This window comes from Gobio gobio (genome assembly GCF_949357685.1).
Source record: "Gobio gobio genome assembly, chromosome: 10".
Taxonomy (NCBI): Eukaryota; Metazoa; Chordata; class Actinopteri; order Cypriniformes; family Gobionidae; genus Gobio; species Gobio gobio.
In genome coordinates, this window is record NC_137116.1 from 11,091,852 (window position 1) to 11,107,474 (window position 15,623).

Here is a 15,623-nt window from a genome sequence, read left to right on the forward strand (position 1 = left end):
TCCACATGGATGGCAGGACACAAGGTTTCCCAGCAGAACATTGCCCAAAGCATCACTGCCTCCGCCGCCACGCCTTCTTCCCATAGTGCACCTGGTGCCATGTGTTCCCCAGGTAAGCCACGCACACACACCCGGCCATCCACGTGATGTAACAGAAAACATGGCGACAGGCCGCCCATGACCCTGTCACCGGTTCACCACTGTTCCTTCCTTGGAGCACTTTTGATAGAGACTGACCACTGCAGACCGGGAACACCCCACAAAGCTGCAGTTTTGGAGATTCTCTGACCCAGTCGTCTAGCCATCACAATTTGGCCCTTGTCAAACTCGCTCAAATTCTTACGCTTGCCCATTTTTCCTGCTTCTAAAACATCAACTCTGAGGACAAAACGTTCACTTGCTGCCTAATATATCCCACCCACTAACAGGTGCCGTGATGAAGAGATAATCAGTGTTATTTACTTCACCAGTCATAATGTAATGCCTGATATACATAGATATATAGATATACAGTCAAACCAAAATGTATTCAGACACCTTCAACATTTTCCCACATTATCATAGTTTATTCACTATAGTTTAGAAAATGGTAATAAAATATGACAAGAACTTTTGGGTATAATATGTCACAGTTGCCTTTATTTTGCTATCCTTTACTTTGCTCCTTATCTTGGTTTGACTGTATATATATTTATATTTATATATGCTAATATTTTTGTGTATCCCCATAATGCATTATTTTTTAAATTATTTCCTTCAATTTAAGTAGGTGCTATTAGTAACTAGCAACATCAGACGATCAAAATGGTTCCTGAAAATATAAATATTTTGTCATCAGCTGTGAATGCTCATATTTTCCGCCCTCCTCCCTTTGTTTCCTCTGTGTGTCGCCCGCTGACCCTCCACAATAAAGGTTTTTCAATTCAAGGTGCTTTGTTAGGAAAACATAGTAGGAACCAAGAAGCAATGTAAGGCGTTCCAAAAACAGAACAGCGGCTACAAACAAGTGCGCTTGTTAGTTTCCTTCCCTTGTCATTTATCTGGCATCATTATGGGATGTGATCTATTTGTTCCATCGGTAACATCATTATCTGCTGGACTTTAGAGGCCGAAGTGCTTGTGTAAAACCAGGCCATCCCACCAAAGTCCAACGTGCACTGAAGGAAAACATATGTCTTCAATGCAATGTGATCATTAGAAGAACCTCTGTACAGATCTGCTGCTCTTGACCTTCATCATGGAGTTAATTTAGGTTTATAAATTTACTCGCGTGGCCTTTTGTTGGGGCAGTTTGAGTGAGGACACACTGGTAATGAAGCCCTTCGATTAGTGCTAATGAAAACCACCTCTAGTGGAAAAAAACTGCGGGGGTAATTTAGCCTCGTGGTATAAAACTCCTGAGAAATTCGGCCCAAACTCCTGAGAGGCCACGTTGCTCCCAAATTTTCTAAATAAATAAAGAGCGGTTTGACACCAAAGCAGGCCTTTGTACCCTAGCCATGAAAAAAAGAAGGGAAAGGGTAAAAATGGTATTGTTATGGTTCCCTGGCTTTTCTTCTTCAGAGCTCAAGGGGCTCAGAGCGGGATGCCCAGCACAGTCTCTCTCTGCTGGGGGCGGCGCCCCAGGCCATCCCTCTTCTTCCTCTGGAGCTCAACCCGCTGGATCTTTGAACACTGCTCTGACCAGGTTTAGTATCACGTAGACAGGCTTTTGACTACCAATATAAGGTCTGGCCCATGTTGCAGCCTATTCACACTTTAAGCCTTTTCTGTATTTCTCCTCTTTTGTATATTATGATTATTGTTGGCTCTTTTTGACAATTTCTTCCTCTTATGTAAGTCACTTTGGGGGGAAAAAAGTGCTAAATGCATAAATCCAAAGAGGAAGAGGCTGGTGATTGACATGTAAAGTAAATGCACAGGTCACAATTTTATGTGATGGGCAAATCTAAAAACTAGTGGGGTAAATAATGATGTTTCATGTGCTTGCTACTGAGTGTCTCATACACTCTTTTCCCACAGAGAGAGAGTGTATCAGAATTGGTATGTGTCTCCACTGAGCTACGTTTTTTTTACATGTAATTTATTTCAATGTCACGTTATAGTGAGTAGAATTGTATAGCAATCAATTCAAACATATATAATGTATTTGAAAATAATGTATTTTATTTTAGGAGGGCATTTACAATAAAGTGGCTAATGAGTCTTATTGAGAACATTTTTTAACATCCTTAACAATTCAATTTATTTGTTGTATTTGTCAAAGCTACTTTTCATACAAGTGATTTAAAGGGGTCCTATAATGCCCCTTTTTACAAGAATTAAAATAAGTCTCTGATGTCCTCAGAGTGTGTGTGAAATTTTAGCTCAAAATACCCCACAGATATTTTCTATAGCATGTTAAAATTGTCAATATTTTGAGGGTGAACAAAAACGTGCCGTTTTTCTGTGTCCCTTTAAATGCAAATGAGCTGCTGCTGCTCCCGGCTTCTTTTCTAGAAGAGGGCGGAGCTTCAAGAGCTCGTGTTAGCAGCAGACACACTGAAAATGTAACGCGGTCAGCCTTTTATGTTCAAAACGGAGTCGGACAATGCTAGAGAGACTCAAGAAGAAGTGACAACTTGTAGAATGAGACAGGACGTTTCTGAATGGTTAGTTGATGAATTTATGAGTTAACTAACTTTAAGTCATTGATTAGCATATTCTGTAATGATAATCTATCGCTCGTGTGGGAACTGTTGTCTACAGAGCCAGAGATTATATGCTACATGAAGAGAAAACAGGTATAGTTTAGATTAGTTATGGTTATAACTTATGTTGTCATCTTGCTTTTATGACATGCTATTGCATTTGTGTTACGTACTGTATCGCAATAAATGTGAAAAGATGTTTGAGACAGCTTGAGCGACGACTAGCTACAACTCTTCCTCTTCTCAACATGGCCTCACCCCCTTTGATGCATGTTCCCGGGGGTGGGGTTTATGTAAATGTTACTACTTGTAGTCCCTACCAGCCGTTTGTTGTAGTCCTTAAAAAGTGATTTCTGTAAAAGTAAATATCTCCCTTTGCTTTGAACTTTGAGCGTCTTAACTTTGCAGATGTTGTTTATGCTCAAACAGCAACATAACACACTTACTAAAGTTTAAAAAGTGAAATCATAATCAATCACCCCTTTAAATACAGCCTGTATCAAATATATAGCAGTCATAAAGGAATGTTTACATATATGATTTTTAAATGTACTGTATTCTTTAACCCTTAAATACACTAACACGGGTGGATCTCTACCTGTCGCGATCACCTGTCTCCTGATATTAGAGAAACAATTACAGAAGGATTAAATAAAACATACAACCCCAAATCAGAAAAAGTTGGGACAGTATGGAAAACGCAAATAAAATAAAAAAAGAAGTGATTTCTAAATTTACTTTGACTTGTATTTCATTGCAGACAATATGAACACAAAATATTTCATGTTTTGTCTGGTCAACTTCATGTCATTTGTAAATATGCATCCTTTCCTGTCATTCAGACCTGCAACACATTTCAAAAAAAGTTGGGACAGGAGCAATTTAGGGCTAGTAATGAGGTAAAATGGTTAAATAATGATGTGATTTGAAACAGGTGATGTCAACAGGTGATTGTAATTAAGATTTGGTACAAAAGCAGCAACCAAGAAAGGTCTAATCCTTTAGGAGCAAAGATGGGCCGAGGATCGCCAGTTTGCCAACAAATACGTGAGAAAATTATTGAAATGTTTAAAAACAATGTTCCTCAAAGAAAGATAGGAAGTGATTTGGATATTTCACATTCAACAGTGCATAACATAATTAAAAGATTCAAGGAATCTGGAGGAATTTCAGTGCGTAAACGACAAGGGCGCAAGCCTAAGCTGAACAACCGTGATCTCCGATCCCTCAGGCGGCACTGCATCAAGAATCATCATTCATCTATAAGCGATATCACCACATGGGCTCAGGACTACTTTGGCAAACCTTTGTCAAGTACCACAATACGTAGTTACATCCACAAATGCCAGTTAAAACTGCACTGTGCCAAAAGGAAGCCCTATGTTAACAGTGTCCAGAAGCGCCGTCGACTTCTCTGGGCTCGGAGGCATCTGGGATGGCCCATCACACAGTGGAAACGTGTACTGTGGTGAGATGAATCAGTATTTCAGGTATATTTTGGGAGGAATGGACACAGTGTGCTCCGGACCAAAGAAGAAAAGGATCATCCAGACTGTTACCAGCAACAAGTCCAAAAGCCAGGGTCTGTCATGGTATGGGGTTGTGTCAGTGCCCTTGGCAAGGGTAACTTGCACTTCTGTGAAGGCACCATTAATGCTGAAAAGTACATAGAGATTTTGGAGCATAATATGCTGCCTTCAAGAAGACATCTTTTCCAGGGACGTCCATGCATATTTCAACAAGACAATGCAAAACCACATTCTGCACACATTACAAAGTCCTGGCTGCGGAGGAAGAGGGTACGGGTACTTGACTGGCCTGCCTGCAGTCCCGACCTGACTCCAATAGAGAATGTGTGGCGCATTTTGAAGCGCAAAATGCGACAACGAAGACCCCGTACTGTTGCCCACCTTAAGACTTGTTTGCAGGAAGAATGGGACAAAATTACACCTGAAACACTTCATCACTTGGTGTCTTCAGTCCCTAAACGTCTTTTAAGTGTTATGAAAAGGAATGGCAACATTACAGAGTGGTAAATGCTTTACTGTCCCAGCTTTTTATTTGACAGGAAAGGATGCATATGTACAAATTACATGAAGTTGACCGGACAAAACATGAAATATTTTTGTTCATATTGTCTGCAATGAAATACAAGTCAAAGTAAATTTAGAAATCACTTCTTTTTTTTCTTTTTTTTTGCGTTTTCCATACTGTCCCAACTTTTTCTGATTTGGGGTTGTATTTTGTTACATTTTGGAGCTTGGAAGGGTTCAGTTTGAGCAGATGTTTTATACAATCATCACTGTCCTCATCAGAGCTCAATTCCCTGTACATTTGGAACTATCATTTTCAACATCTTTAAAATCAATATTTTAATCGCTGACAGCTTCTTCATCGGATCCACCATCAAGTGACAGTAATATTTGATGCCGTTTAGCACTTGCTCTGCAGTAAATCTGAGCCATTTCAAGTTTTGCTGATGATTCTTCCTATTCTTTTGTTTTCTGCCTGCGGTAACTACGAGTGAAACATCACTTCATCATTGTGTATCAGACACTGCCACCTTGTGGAATAAAGGTGAATCGCACTTAGTCTGTCATCAAAGATTCAATTATTGTTGTTCAGAAAACAATATTCTAATATGTATAATATGTTTCACACCTTGGGTCGTTAGCGACCTTGTAAAATTTTTACAAAAGTGAATGAAACAGCCTTTTTTTATTATTTTCTTGTTATGTTGTTTATAATGAATTGTTTGAGGAATACTAAGAAGGTTGATGTCTAACTTTAAAAAGTGAAAGAAGTGGAGGGTAGTGAGTGACGTCCTGGGTCACTAAAGACCTGAGGTATGTGTTTAAGGGTTGAGTAAAATAATGGCTGTGAATCCTGATTCCCAGAAACGGCATAAAGCCAATCAATTAGATCAAATCTTACTGTCTTCAGAAAGCTTTATGGTTCATGAGTTGTTTGAGGGCATCTGCCTGTGAGCAGTCTGCGGTATTTTCAACCTATATGACATTTGTTTAGGTGTATAGGGATAGAAGTGATTCTTTGCTCTGGATCGTGGTTCAGGTTTACAGTTGTTAGGACAAAGCTCTCTCTCTCTCACACACACACACACATGTGAGCTTGTCATCTCTAACAGTGCCAAAGTTTGCCACGGTGCAAAGAATCGATTTTGTGTTTCGGGTTTGCAGAAATTGATTTTCTCAGTTTCATAGATCATTCTCACCACCGACATTTTGCCATCAGTCTGTACTGAATGAGGAGGGTCGGGTGAAACAGGACAATGAGTGTTTATTCTCATTCATTCATGCATTCATTCATTTATTCATGCATTTATTAATGTTTGCATAAGTTCATATATGCATTTGTGTATTCATTCATTCATCTGTTCATGCATTTCTTAATTTTTGCATTCATGCATTCATTTGTGTATTATTCATTCATCAATGCATTCATTCATTCAATCAATCGCATGCATTTATTCATTCGTTCATACAATTAATAATTTTTGCATTAATTCGTTCCTACATTCATCCGTTCATGCATTTATTCATTTTTGCATTCATTCATTCATTCATGCATGCGTTCAATCAATCTGGTTGAATAGCACATAAAATATTGCACAGTTGGGTTTCCTATAACTGGCCACCGTGAACCAGTTTTTATTCATATGCTGGAAAGTACACAAATAATTTTTTTGACAACAAAACCACTTTTAGTTTTTTTGTTGTTTTTAAAAAAATATATGAATAAACTGTGACCACATTTTTGTTTAGTATCGTTGTTGCCACCTCTAACAAGAATAACTCTTTGAAATAATTATTTTACGTTTATTTATTTGAAAATATCTAAAATACTCTAAAAAAAAAAAAAGGTGCTATATGGCACTAAAAGTGGTTCTTTGGCTCGTATTCATAGGGTAACCTCTTTAAGTGCTGTATAGCACCAAATCTTGGTAAATCAGAGGTTCTTCAGTGGTTCTTTGGCTGAGGTGCTATATAGCACTGCTACCATATACAGAACATGTTAAGATATGGTGCTATATAGCACCAATAGTGGTTCCCCTATGATTACGAGCCAAGAACCAATTTTGAGTGTATGATTTGGTAATGGAATTGCATTTCTTATTTATTCCTTAACTTATAAGTACTAAAAGTTCTTTAATGGAGCTGTTAAGGAACCAGAATCATTAAGTTCTGTACGATTCCTGTCTCTTACCCTTGTGCATTCAATGCATTCTGACAAGAGTGAAAGACCGCCCACTCACCTGTCAATCAAACACTAAAGCTACAACAAGAGGCCTTGCTTGCTCTGGAAATCTGCTCGCAGGAGACGCATTTAAGACATGTTTCTAAGTCACCATGATCTCACCTGCTGATCATGTTATGAAGAGTAAAAGAGCTTCCGATACGATATCCATGTGTGCACAAAACTAAATGAAATAATTCCACATGAAAGTGTCCTATATGTAAATAATCTCCTCAATGTTTGCAGATTCATTCCCAGCATGAACACTGATATTTTAACCGGTCTGTCCGCCGCGATCGTTCCAACGCCGGCAGCAAGCGCGCATCCGGAGGTGAAGGCTGAAGTCTGCGTGCTGGAAATGTCACAGTGTGTAAAGCTCAGCTTCCTGTAGACCTGTCGTTCTTCCTGTCTTTCTCACACACACACAGACATGATGGGCAGCAGACAGGGAGCTATTGATTTGACAAGTTATTAAAGAGGAACAGAGCAGGCAGACGCATCAAGGGCCTGACACTGACATACTCTCCTCCTCTCGCTCCCGCTCTCTTTTCCTTCCTGCATCCCGTCTCCTTTCACTCTTTGACATTCTTCTGCGAAGCGCTCTCATCGTACAACGCTCATCGTACGCGTCTCTCAAACGTGTGTCTGTCTCTCTACACGGAAACACGGACAGTTCGGCTTGTATTTTTGAATGCCACATTTCCACCCGCAGCCTGAATGCTCTTTCTCCAAAATCACAGCATCCTCGTGTGACACAGAGGGTGACAGTCGCTGATAGTCCGTATGGAAATGGCTTTCAAAGTATAAGAAAAGACAAACTAACCGAGAAGAACCTGACACGGCCTCACGTGTGGCTACATGACAGCGTGTCAGTTACATGAGCCGGGTAACGCGCGCGCGTTCGCACCGTCGATGATTGATGCTGACCTTTGCTCACATCTCCTGTGTGTGAGTGTGTGCGCAGGGTTGTACTGTTGTAATGTGTTATCAGAGGAAAAGGTCAGCACTGAGTTACTGAGAGATCGCCCATCTGTCGCTCTTTCTTTTCCTCCTCTGTCTCTCGCCATGGGACTGTATCAAAGTTTGCAATCTGTGCACATGCTGGCACCGCTGCTCTCCTCGTCATTGCTCAGGAGATCTTAGTTATGTCTGGAGTATCAACTTTGGCTCAGATGTTTCTCCTAGCATTCCAGATAAAAAATAATGTGTATACACCGATCAGGCATAACATTATGACCGGGGAAGTGAATAACACTGATTATCTCTTCTTCACGGCCCCTGTTAGTGGGTGGGATATATTAGGCAGCAAGTGAACATTTTGTCCTCAAAGTTGATGTGTTAGAAGCAGGAAAAATGGGCAAGCGTAAGGATTTGAGCGAGTTTGACAAGGGCCAAATTGTGATGGCTAGACGACTGGGTCAGAGCATCTCCAAAACTGCAGCTCTTGTGGGGTGTTCCCGGTCTGCAGTGGTCAGTCTCTATCAAAAGTGCTCCAAGGAAGGAACAGTGGAGAACCGGCCACAGGGTCATGGGCGGCCTAGGCTCATTGATGCACGTGGGGAGCGAAGGCTGGCCCGTGTGGTCCGATCAAACAGACGAGCTACTGGAGCTCAAACTGCTCAAGAAGTTAATGCTGGTTCTGATAGAAAGGTGTCAGAATACACAGAGCATCTCAGTTTGTTGTGTATGGGGCGGCATAGCCGCAGACCAGTCAGGGTGCCCATGCTGACCCCTGCCCATACACCCTTTCATGGAAACGGTATTCCCTGGTGGCTGTGGCTGTGGCTCTTTCAGCAGATATTGCGCCGCCACAAAGCAAAAATGGTTCAGGAATGGTTTGAGAAGCACAACAACGAGTTTGAGGTTTTGACTTGGCCTCCAAATTCCCCAGATCTCAATCCAATCGAGCATCTGTGGGATGTGCTGATCAAACAAGCCCGATCCATAGAGGCCCCACCTCGTAACTTACAGGACTTAAAGGATCTGCTGCTAACATCTTGGTGCCAGATACCAAAGCTCACCTTCAGGGGTCTAGCGGAGTCCATGCCTCGACGGGTCAGGACTGTTTTGGCAGCAAAAGGGGGACCAACACAATATTAGGATTTAGGATATTTATATACACACACACATCAGGCATAACATTATGACCTAATATTGTGTTGGTCCTCCTTTAGCTGCCAAAACAGCCCTGACTCGTCCACTAGACCCCTGAAGGTGTGCTGTGGTATCTGGCACCAAGATGTTTGTCACTGTTACATGAACTCAAGAACGCACAGAGACTGCATGTATTGGCCAAACGTTGAGAGCGTAATTTTGTCACACACATCTTTGCTTTAAAGGATAACTTCAGTGATTTAGCATTAAGCTTTGTATCAGTAGAAACCCGGTAGTATGTTCAAATTATGGTACTTTCCCCCTTCAGGAATTATGCATTTTATTTCTGGAAAAAATCCTCTGATGACGCAATTTTTGGCCAGAGGCTAAAGACTACAGCCACTAGATGGAGTTGTTCCGCACGGACAATCATAATAACGGCGATGCAGAGTAAAGTGAGTGTTTCAACTTTTCAATGAATTCCTGTGATAGTTTAGCTTCCATATGCGATCTGAAAACGTGCCAGACTGGCGCTTAATGTTACCTCAGCTCGAATGAAATCTGACACTGCTGCGTCTGTGCCGTGACTTTCGTTCGGCTCACTCACACTTTATTGAAAAGACACGTTCAGTTTTTAATTGTAGTGTTTATTCTCTAACTGAACAAAATGATTGTATTACTATGAAGATCAAAACGACGTGTACGGAGTGGCCTCGTAGGGCAGCGAAGCAAGTGCATTCTGGGAGTTGTTGTCTTTCATCCACATGAGACAAAAATACATTTTCTGTCTTTTCTCAGTCTAGAAAGCACCAAATTCAAAAATAATTTCACATTTCTACTGCATAAATGACCCAGTTTAAATACAAAGCTTAATGCTAAATCACTGAAGTTACCCTTTAACCTTCGTGTTTTACCAGTAATGTCTTAAAATGCTGTCTAGTTAGGCTCATAATCACACAAGCGGATGTAGCTGCAATCCTCCTGTCAGTCAAACTGTGCCGCAGGCCGGTCACTGGCACTGTGGGGTTCAGTGACGGCGCCTGGCTTTGACACCGTTAGTGATGGCGTTAAGGCTCTGCTGTAGAGCGGCGATGAGACCACAGGGCCTGCCGTAACCCTGCCTGCCGCCCGCATGCCCGCCTCTCTGGAGCTAATATCCACTGACATGCAAACACTCCACATCCACAACAGTGAGAAAGAGGCCAGCTGTGCATTTAAATATGCAATGACCTAGATTAGCATTGCCCCGCCCCCATTCTTTATTGCCTATCAGTGCTCATTAGAGAAGGGCTGTTAGAGACGCTGTGCTCACAATACAGTGATGAGCCACGAGAGACAGTGTTTTACAGGGAATTTACCTCAGTTAAGGGGTGGTGTTCGGCTGTTTTATTAAAGCAAAGACACCAATAATTAATACATAATTAATAATAATCTTAAATTTAAAGTCCCAGTGAACCGGAAGTTGCAACTTATTTTATTTCAGTGCTGTGACGTATTTCCAAGCGAAACGGAATATTGAATAGAGGGCAGGGTTTCACTTCAGCGGTCCTCCTCTCCATCTCACGCTCATAGCAGACTAACAGTTGGAGGGGAGTGGTTAAGGATATTCAAACCTAAGCCGTTACATAGTCGTCATCGGAAAGGGAATGCCATTCAAGACCGGAAGTTACTTTTCAGATTTTGATTCAAGATTACCACGGCAAACAATTTTTGTATGTGTATTAACTTGCACGGATTAATTGTTCACCCTAAGACCTGTAAATTGGGCTAACAAAATAAATTAGATCGATTTTTATTCCATGAGGACTTTAATATTGTTGTTTATGACTGGAATTGTCACTCAAAATCTGGCCATTTTTAAACAAGTTATTAATAAACTAAAGCCGGGTTCACACTGTATACAATTTGTGACAAAATTGTGACAAATGTTGAGAATCCTAAACGATTCCTCTGACCCTGGGCCAAAATCTTTAAGGGCCCTATCATACACCCGTAGCAATGCGGCCCCAGGCGTGATGCAAGTGTTTTTTGCTAGTTTCAGCCAACACAGTTATCATTTTCACGTCCAGCGCAAGCGGCAACCTCCCCTAGTTTCTCTTGAAGCCAATACGGAAGTGACTTAAACTGCAATTCATCGACTGGCCACTAGGGCTCCATTTATCTGCGGTCTGTTAGTCATCGCGTCACCTCAGCTCCACCCACGTCCCACCTCTTTGCCCATTTTCTGTTATCCGGGAGTGACGCGCAATGACAAGCTGCCAAGATGGCAACGGCCAGCTCGACGCTACTTTACGCTTCAAAACTGCTCTTCAGAATCCTATGGGTGACGTCACAGACACTACGTCCATATTTTTTTACAGTCTATGGTCCAGCGCCACATTGTTTAACTAGCAAATGCACTCACGCCCTTCTGTTCGTCCATGTGCATCTGGTCTGAAAACCAGGTGTGTTCAGGAGCATTGTTGGCGTGTTGCTATTGTGGCGTCGTGGCCTATTGGTAAGAGAGTCGGACTTGTAACCCGAAGGTTGTGGGTTCGAGTCTCAGGTCTGGCAGGAATTGTCGTTGGGGGGAGTGAATAACCAGCGCTCTCCTCCACCCTCAATACCACGACTGAGGTGTGACCCTTGAGTAAGGCACCGAACCCCCAACTGCTCCCCGGGCGCCGCAGCAATATGGCGGCCCACTGCTCTGGGTGTGTGTTCACTACTGTGTGTGTGTACTTGGATGGGTTAAAAGAAGAGCACAAATTCCAAGGATGGGTCACTATACTTGGCCACACGTCACTTCACTCACTCACTTCATTTTGAAGAACTGAAAACGACTGCGCCATTGACCAACAAAAATCTGCTCTAACGTCAATAGCGCAGTGTTTTTTGTGTTATTTAAAGGGCGTTAGTAATATGCAACTATAGGCGTGCACATGCGTACACTCTGCTTGTTACACACACAGGGACGCGCAGCGGCACATACACATTTTTAAATAAAAGGCCTCTCTGGAGAAGCGTTCAGTCTTTCCGCTCGCAAATTCCGCTGTGTAAGTAGTGAATCCACCATGGTGCGAGCGCAACTGGCTTTTAAAAGGGAATGGGAGATGAGACTCTGGTTTATAGCACGTTACGCCCAAAACACAGCCATGACTCATTAAGAGACTAGGTACCACCCTTTTAGAACATGCGCCTGGCTCGTCGACCGTTTTTTTTTGTCGTTAAACTAGCAAAAGTGGATTCGGACACGCCCTAAGTGCACCTGCGGCATGCGATTCAGACCATGCGCTCAGAGCGTTAAAATAGGGCCCTACGTCCTTGAACGCTAGTTTGAAATGTTCGCTGACAGATGATTAATGACTGCTGCAATCAAATTTGACCTCAGATGAAATTCTGGCAGTCAGAAGATTTAAGGCGCAGTCCTGCAGTGGCTTCTCGACAACCGTCAAAAAACAATAGAACCGCAGAACCTGATGATGCAACATCAAACCACCACTTGCACACACATGTCTTTTCAAGAGAAGCCATGATCAAAATTAATGCTAGAGATTGTTTTTGTTTGCTAGCCACCTTTTTCAATCCCGCATGTAAATGCAGCTCACAGTCACCGAATGTGACACGGATCGATGATGTAAAACTTCTTGTGTGTGTCCGTTTTTAATGCATCTTGACTGCCATATACAGTCTGACATTAATGACAACTGAGATGAAATCATGAAATCACAGTCTGACATGAGGATCATGTTCGCACAGTCTCACAAACAAGCGTAAGGCAAATTATAAATTGTACAATTTGCACTCGGCTTAAGATATAAGAACTTGTACCAGCACTCTTTTGGTGTTAAAAAACTACTGTCAGGATTGGAGAAAAAAAAATAGCGCTGAAATGGCATGAACTGTAACTTTTCATGTCTTTTATTTTGTAATTTTGCCTTAATTCATGCTTCCTGTATGTCATGTGCTCCCCTTGTCCATGTGGGATGTTTTTATTGGTTGGTCTGGTCATGTGTCCTATGTTCTCATTGGTTCATTGTTTGATTATTGACTGGTGTTCCTTGTTAGTCATTAGTCTAGGTGTATATATAGCCCTCATGTTTCTGTCTAGCTTTGTTTGTGTAACTGCTGTTTGGTGAGTCTGTGTCTAGTCCAGGTTTATGTTCAAGTCTAAGTCTTTTATTTTATACATTTTTTACTTTTTATTTAACAGGGACATGGACAGTCGATGACTGCCCCAGAATTGCAGTCCCAGGAGAATACTAATACAAGACTTTGGTTCTTTTGTATTCTTATCACATTTTGGTTTTTTAATAAACTGCTCTTGGCTTTAGCGGCAACTCTCCTCAGTGGACTGTCATTACATGGACATAGTTATTTTTGCGGCGGTTTAAACACATCTTAAAACCAGACGCTAATTTGCGCTGCTCTTGGTAGATTGTGTTGGTCAGTCAGTAGATCAAGCGCAGACCTTTCCACTCCCATCGGGAGTAGAAAATTGAAAAATTGTGCTTTCACGCTAATTTACCCTAAATCTCACTGATTTATGGTTTTTGCAAAAACATGTATAAACAACTTTTATATAATAAAAAAAATGTTGGGTTTATGGTACCCAATATCTGGGTTAAACATATAGGGTCACTTTGCTAGGTTATTTCAAACGTTTATTGGGTTATTTATATAACAACACAACCAGTTAGGTTAATTTTAATTTCTATGGTTGACGTGACCAGAGCAACTACAACAGAAGATACAGTGGTTAATATGTGTGCTTAATGTAGTTCTGCATTAAGTAGAGTTCAAGCTCTAACTCCATAATATTGCTGTTTTTCCTACAAATATGGTCTGTCTAGAAAGCCTGTATGGTGAAATGTATTATATAAAATATAATTTACATTTATTTTTAATATTCATATGAAACAATGCTTATAATATTGTCACGTACAGGCACAATGATGGGAGACCGATGGATCAAGTTCAAACAGGTACGTTTATTAGTAAAGAGGTACTGGTTGACTTGGTCGTAATGTTGAGCTTTTCTTACAGGTTTGCTGGGTACACACACACACACAAGGGATCTGACAAATAGACAGATGATGACTGGGTAGCGACTTGGATGCCAGGATACTATTAAATTACATTGCATTGTATTATATTATATTGTATTATATATTGTATTATATTACATTTTTGATTGTATTAATTATAGTGTGTCTGGTGCTTTTTGTAGACTCTTAAAAGTGTAATTGACTTGTTTTTCCCTGTGTGACTTTTTCCAGTGCTGAGGTGGCATACTTCCACTGACATACTTGCATTTTTCCAGTCAAACGACTGTCATTGATCATTGAGATGAATGGGAATGCTACCCACACAGCTCTTTCCAGGTACTATAGACCTCCTGTTTTCACTCACATAGCACAGATCTTTGACCAAACGTCATACAATCTGAACCATAATGCACTGTTTTCTGACTAATAATTACCTAGATAACCTAAAATCCACAGCTTGCTTTCAGTTCAATTCCGTTTATTTCTATAGTGCCTTTCACAATAGATTTTGTTTCGAAGTTACAATCAGGAACTATTGTCCATATGGCAGTAATAATACATGTTAGTAAACATTATCATGTATTCAGTTATGCAGGCATTATGAACACGTTAGGCAATGGTTACAATACAAGGATAATATTTGACCGTTTTGTATATCGATCCAACGTTGGCATTATCTAGCGTTAGTTTGTTTTGTTCTTGCATGCGCTTTAGGTGCAGATGATCTGACTTGGGGGAGAGCGGGGCACAACCTAACGCTTTTTGACTTTCTCAGTTTGTGTAAATCCACTTGGGGTTCAGAGTATTTATTTTTTCCCACATTAATTGCACATGTCTAGTACAATTATGTGGTTTTGTTTCATTAATACAGTGTATACTTTTTTCTTGATTTACCCCAAAAGAATGGAAGTGAAATGTGACAACATGCCCCATAGGTGGGGTACACCGTAACATGTGGTGGGGCACATTGTAACATAACCAAATAACAGCTAAACATTTTCTGATATAATCAAAACAATATCCAAGACAAACTAAAATATTTGAAATAAAATTTTTAAAATAAAATAATGGCATTTTTTAATCATTAAAAATATAAGCATTTTTAAGTTTGACTACAACAAACAGATCGCTAAATACAGCTATACAGCATAGTTCAAAACATAATAATAATTCATAATATCTGAACATTAACTCTCAGTCATTATTCACCCTTTTCTCATGGTTTATCAAAAGAATTCATAAAAGTATAGAATATAATGGCATATTTCTAATAGGGGCTCATTGTAACGCAGTGTTACAACACACCCCACCTGCACAACTGGGATTTAAACCGTGGCTCGTGTCTTCTGCCGGTTAGATCAGCATTAAAGAACAATCTCAACTGTTAAATAACAGAAATAAGATTAAAATAATATCATATTTGTCTTATTTTAAATAAACACAAAAAACAGAGATGAAAACTAAACTAGTAAGAAATTTACTTTTGCTATGGTTAAATAAATGTTCAGTGATATCTTCCAGAGATTTTTTAATTTTGGCGTTATTTTTTCTCTAAATA